Below are 7,208 nucleotides of genomic sequence, written 5' to 3'. Positions count from 1 at the left end.
CTCATGGGTGTTGCCACGAAATGGTACATCGAATTACCTCGAGGTGCCTATCAAGACTTCAATTTGGCCTTCCTTAATCACTTCCAGTTACCAATTCAATATGAAACTGGTACCCATCTGCTTACGTCTTTGAAACAAAATACTTCTACCCACATCTCTGATCATATCCATGAGTGGAGATGTCGACGTCACCTTATCAAGTTTGATATACCTAATGAGTTGTTAACTGAATGGTTTACCAAATCATTCGTCAACAAAATTTCCAAGGACATAGCTATGGGTGGTTGTGTGACCGAAGATCAAGCCATTGCCCATGCCCAATATTTAGATTTGGTATATTCCCAATCTGGCACATTATATGATCTCTTTCCTGATGCTCCGAGACCATCTACGGATCCAACATCTTCTAAACCTCCAGACGTACCACTTGTCGATGGTATTATTGGGTCAATGGCTCAAATCCCTCTCCAAATCCTAGTAAAACCTCCAAGGTTAATGTCGTTCAGTCTACCGCGACAGACAAAGCCTCAAAAGGTAAAAAGAAGGGTAAAGGAAAATCCAAATCTGATACCCCAAAACAGGATCCTCCGAAATCGTCTGCTGATGATGCATCTAAATGTAAGCCCAAATATCCTTGCCTCATTTGTGAGGAAGATCACTATACCAAGGATTGTCCCCATCGTGTGGAAGTTAGTCACTTGTTAAAAGGCACTCAAGGGACACCAGTTGTACTAAAAGAACCTTTTCCATCACAACAAACCCAATTGGTAGAACAACCACAATCTTCTACATCTTCGGGTTCTCAGGTTTATATGAGTGGAACGATACCTATTTCTGTCACCACTTGGTCAAAATACTATATGACTCCTCCCAAACAAGTTGTGGAGAAAGAAGTTACTGATACACCTACCACTTTTACTCCACCCTGTTCTGATTCTTTTCATAGTGACAGACCTAGTAATGGCTCTGTTATCCGTGTAGAAAATATGTTGTAGGTTAACCTGATAATGCTAATATAAATCAAAGCAGAATACTATAACCTACTTCTACTATCCATTTGCGGAAGCTTAAAGATTGAGCAGAACAATATAACTAGAAGAAGAAGAATCAATCACACAGTACACATGAAAATACTTTGGGGAAAGCCTCAGCTAAAAACCCCACTATCTATCTTGTCATACAAGGTGGAAATACATTGGAATTATACAAAGCCTTAGCTCTCATAGCTAACCAGCTCTCAGTACAATCCTCACAGATGCTCACAGGAAAACTTGGCTTATCTCAAGCCTTCCTCTCTACCCTCCAAGCTCCAATTTCCTTGCGTTGTTCTTCTGGGATGGTTCACCTTCAACCAAGAGGAACATTGCTCTTACACGCTGTAAAAATGCACAATTCTTAAGGAATGATTCCTTCTGCATGCGTGAGTTTTCTTTATAAGAAAACACATGCAACTGATAGTACACTGTTCTTGACTTTAATCTCAAATGGGTCTTTATCAAAATAGACATGCATGAGTTTCTGATGAGGTAATCTTCAGTTAACTAGAGTAGCACTAGTTGAGTGCATGCATGCATCAACTGACTATTAACTGACTATTAATTCCTCAAACAGTTTGGAAATAATTTAACTGGACTTAACTCAGTGAACTGAGTTAACTAATTACAACTCAAATATAACTCAATCTTATCTCCTTAATTCAAGGGATAACTCTTGCATGACTTTAGAAAGACTTCTAACTTGAATTTCTCCAATTAATTAATTCCTTGTGAATTAATTAATTATTTCCAAGTAGTTGTTAAGACTAAGTTCGATTTTAATTCACAATTTAATTCAAGGAAAAATTAAATTGGAATATTCTTGTTGCCACATTTCAACACTCCCTCTCAACAAGAAAGGGATTATCTGCCACCCCGATCTTGTCTCTATGGAACTCGAATTTACACTTTGACAATGCCTTTGTCAAAATGTCAGCATCTTGCTCCTCTGTCGAAATATACACTACAGCAACATGATCCTCCTTGATCTGGGAAAGCCACGGGCAAAAAATCTTGTCTTATGCTTCTCCACACTACCATCAATATCTTTATTTACCTTGTAAAGCCAACATGAACTCACAACTGACTTGTTATCCAATCTCAGAACCACGTCCCAAATGTTGTTATGAACTATGGAGTCATACTCCTCCACCATAGCATCAACCCAAATCAACTGCTACACTGCTTCCTCAAAGGAATATGGCTCGGTCTCAACACATTCCCCAACAAGGGCCATGTATCCAGTGTACCTCTCAGGTGACCTCCTCTGTCTGTGATGAGAAGATGGTTCTCCCACATTCTCTCTCACATCCTTCAACAATTTGTCAGGTTCTTTTGTACGCTTTCATCCGTCTCTGGAAGAGTCTGCTTGACTGGATGTCTCCACTCCTGGAACCTCTGCATACGACTGCTACGCATCAATATGAGGCTCCTCCTCCTTAGGAACCAACAGTTCCTCCACAACCTATAGTTGGAGCTCCCTCTCAAGGGAAACTCGCATGGCCTTCTACTCATCAAACTTGAGATCTTTGTGAACCACTGTCCTCTGACTAGTAGGAAAGTACACTCGATGGTTGTGAGGTGTATCTGTGTACCCCACAAATATCCTCAACTCTGTTATTGGCTCAAGCTTCTTCCATGAATCCTTTGTCACATGGAAATATACCGATAAGCCAAATATCCTGAAGTGACCCACATTTGGTCTCTTACCGGAGAAAGCTTCCTCTGGTATCTTCATCCCAAGTATGTGATGTGGGCTTCTATTCTTCAAATAGACTACTTTGTTGCATGCCTCAGCCCACAAGTGAAGTGGTAGGCCTTGGTCATGCAAAATTTCTCGTGCTTCCCCTACAATAGTTCTGTTCTTCTTCTCGGCCACCCCATTCTGCTATGGGTTATGAGGTGTCGTCAACTCTCATTTAATTCCTTCCACTGCACAGAAGTCCTTAAACTCTTGAGAGACATATTCTCCACCATTGTCGCTTCTCAAGGCCTTGATCTTCTTCCCTGACTCTTTCTCGACCAAAGCTTTGAACTCACAAAACTTTGTGAAAGTTTGGTCTTTGTTTTGCATGAAATAAATCCAGCATTTATGAGAATAGTCATCAATGAAAATCACATAATACCTTTGCTTCACTGTGGATGCCATCGAGAATGGTCCACACACATCAGTATGAACTCGCTCTAAGATAGCCTTTGCTCGACTATCTCGATCATGAAAGGAAGACTTGGTGTACTTTCCCAAGGTACAACCTCTGCATGTGCCAACTTGCTCAAGTTTACCTTTGGGAAGTCCTGTAGATATTTGCTACATTATCTTAAAAGCCCCATGATGCAAATGGCCCAACCACCCATGCCACAACTCGCCAATGTCTTGGCTTTGCACCAATTATGCTTTCATACTCAATGCTGCACAATCATCTACCTCTAGTTTATAGAGATTCTTCACCCAAATCCCTATCCTCTTGGTCTGACCCATGGCTAAGTGTCTTAGGAATGCCTTTCCTTTACTGAAGACAACATCGTAGCCTTTTTCCTCCAACAACGCAACCAATACCAAGTTCTTCTTCAGTCCGGGCACATACTTCACATCTGTTAAGACAAGAGGAGCTCCATGCTCCCTCTAAAAAGCAATCATACCCACTCTTGAAACACTATACTTTCCATCGTCCCCCATCTCTATGCGCATGTTGAGGTCTTTATCCTCTAAGGTACTGAATAAAATTTTATCTCCGGTCATGTGGAATGAGGCTCCACTGTCAAGATACCAGACACAACCCATCATTGATGACACCATACATGTAATGAGGGTAAGGTCCATTTAGAACTGAGAGGCTAATGCCTCACCTTCCGAGGATCCCTTCTTGGACTTCTTTGATGGGAAATTAGTCGCATAATGTTCCATCTCGTGACAATTAAAGCATCTCACTTTAGACTTGTCACCCTTCTTCCCTCCATGAGAAGAATTCGATTTGGAATGGGAAGCCTTCCCCTTCCCTTTTCTTGACTTATTTGCTAAGGCCAGATTTTCTTCATCATCATCCTTGGATGAGGAAACATCTCGTGTGCTCCTCCTGATCTCCTCCTGCATCAGATCCGACCACAGTCGTTCCCAATCCGACAATTTCTCCCTTCCATTCACAGAGTTCCAACTCTTTGGAAGGCCAAGGAGAGCGAGGCTCACCATATCATCATCAGCAGTAGTTATTCCCACACTGCTAAGCTTATCTCTACAAGTGGTGAGCTTGTTTAGATATGTGGAAATAGTATCGCCCTTATCCATCTTGATTTTTCGAAGCTTATCCTTGAGCACCAATTTTCTTTGGTTGCTACTGTTTTGGTAGAGGTCCTTCAATGTCTTCCACATTGAAAATGGAGTATCCTTCCCATGGAGACTCGAGATAGTATGGTCTTGAACTCCCTCAAGGATGATCCATCTCGCCTTCTCCACACACTTCTTCCACTCAGCCAACTCTTGTGCATTAGTTGAAGCTAGCTTTGGGATTTCTTGATCAGTGAATTCCTTCAAACCATTGTCTTCTAATACAGCCTCCATTCTATCCTTCCATGCTATGTAATTCGAGCTACCTTCCAAGGCATACTCGAGTCTCAAACCATAGAACACCATTGGCCAAACTTGAAGTATGATATGAATTCGATTTGCACCTACAACCTCGAACTTCAAACTTTGAATTCTCTTCTCAATATACTGTTCACAGCTCCGATACTGTTAACTTGGCTCTGATACCATATAGAAAATATGTTGTAGGTTAACTTGATAATTCAATATAAATGAAAGTAGAATACTATAACCTACTTCTACTATCAATTTGTGGAAGCTTAAAGATAGAGTTGAACAATATAACCAGAAGAAGAAGAATCAATCACAAAATACACATGAAAATACTTTGGGGAAATCCTCAGCTAAAAACCCCACTATCTATATTATCATACAAGGTGGAAATACATAGGAATTATATAAAGCCTTAGCTCTCATAGCTAGCCAGCTCTCAGTACAATCCTCACAGATGCTCACAAGCAAACTTGGCTTCTCTCAACCCTTCCTCTCTGCCCTCCAAGCTCCTATTTCCTTGTGTTGTTCCTCTGGGATGATTCACCTTCAACCAAGAGGAACACTGCTCTTACACACTGTAAAACTGCGCAATCATCAAGGAATGATTCCTTCTGCATGCATGAGTTTTCTTTATAAGAAAACACATGCAACTGATAGTACATTGTCCTTGACTTTAATCTTAACTGGGTCTTTCTCAGAATAGACATGCATGAGTTTCTGATGAGGGAATCTTTAGTTAACTGGAGTAGCATTAGATGAGTGCATGCATGCATCAACTGACCGTTAACTCACTATTAATTCCTAAAATAGTTTGGAACTAATTTAACTGGACTTAACTCAGTAAATTAAGTTAACTAATTGCAACTCAAATATAACTCAATCTTATCTCTTTAATTCAAGGGATAACTCTTGCATGACTTCAGAAAGACTTCTAACTTGAATTTCTCCAACTAATTAATTCCTTGTGAATTAATTAATTATTTCCAAGTCGCTGTTAAGACTAAATTCGATTTTAATTCACAATTTAATTCAAGAAAAAATTAAATTGGAATATTATTGTTGCCACATTTCAACAATCTGACCACCTCCCAAGGGTGTCCTTTGGAAATCGTCTTACAATCTGAATGCATGAGCTGCCCAACATTACAATATCGTCGAAGATTTATCTCAAGCACCTTCATCGATGTCTGCCTTGGAAGTTCTCTAGAGTTGTCCATCGCAACGAAAATAATTACTATCCACTATAGGAGGAATTGACCCTATAGATTCGAGTCTAATTACTTTGACCTGGAAAATCATGTTCCACGTCTTCCCCATCAACTTGCTTTCTTAATCCAATTCATTATTAAAGGGAAGACGATTCATTGGACTGTGATTGATGAGGGCGCTTCCACCTGCATCATGTCTGTCTCATGCTGGAAAGCTATGGATTCTCCGCCTCTCAACCAGTTTCCTAACACCTTAGAAGCTTTTGATGGCAGAGGATATTCTCACAAACTTTCCCATAACGTTGGAAGGGAAGACCGTTGACTTAGAAGTAGAGGTTTTTGATGCAAATTTGAATCATAACCTTCTACTTGGTCGAAGTTGGACTCATGCCATGTTTTACGTGGTTTATTCTTTGTTCCGTGTGCTCTGTTTTCCTCACGAGGGAAAAATAGTCATCGTTTATCAGTTAGATTAGGGGAATTTTGAGGTCTAAAATGGGCTTCCTAAGGAAATTATAAAATAATAGTGGAAAGAATAAAATAAGATTAGATTACATCATCAAATTTTAGAGGGAAAAATGAAAAATCTATTTTTTCAACTTGTATTTTCAACTTCTCTCCCTATGGGTTTACTAAAATTTTGAGCAACAACACTCATTAGATGAATAATTTCATTCTTCATCCAAGGAGTACCCATGTTGCATACTTTCGATGGACCCTGCTATATGAAAAATGAGAAATACATGAAAAACGTGATTCCAATCACGTTTTTCATGTATTTCTCTTTTTTTATGTAGCAAGGTCCATCAAAAGTATGCAACATGAGTACTCCTTGGATGAGGAATTAAATTTTTCATCCAAAGAGTACTCCCACTCAAAATTTGAGTAAAACGTTAGGGAGATAAATTGAAAATACGAGTTGAAAAAGTAGTTTTATTATTTTATTATTTTTTATTATTTTTAGTTTTTTACTCCAAAAGTGGTGAATCATCCCCCATGGTTAACGTAATCATCTTGAATCCTATTGGTTCTTATAAAGTTTATTTTGGTTGTACATTTCCCTTAAGGCCCATTTTAGACCTCAAAATTCTCCTAATGCCTTTTTCTCTTTTGGCTTTGCGAGTGGCAATGTGCCATATATGGGAAATACTGACATCCCTTATGAGAGGGTTGGGGTAGGTATTTTCAAAGACTCTACTGTTATGGGAAATTTTTCCCTCCCACCTCCAAACGTCACTTCTGTCAACATGATCTCCTCTTCTCATGTTCCTTGGATCATTCCTCACCTAGATCAGGTTGATTCTTTTGGTGATGTCATGCCACTTGGCCTAGCAGAACAAGCCTATCAAGCTATTGTTTTGGGTTCGACGGTCACTTATGAAAGTCATGCTA

This window comes from Pinus tabuliformis, chromosome 6 (genome assembly GCF_031772625.1).
Source record: "Pinus tabuliformis cultivar Carrire ecotype Pingquan chromosome 6, CPIR1, whole genome shotgun sequence".
NCBI lineage: Eukaryota > Viridiplantae > Streptophyta > Pinopsida > Pinales > Pinaceae > Pinus > Pinus tabuliformis.
This window is presented reverse-complemented; position numbering follows the sequence as displayed.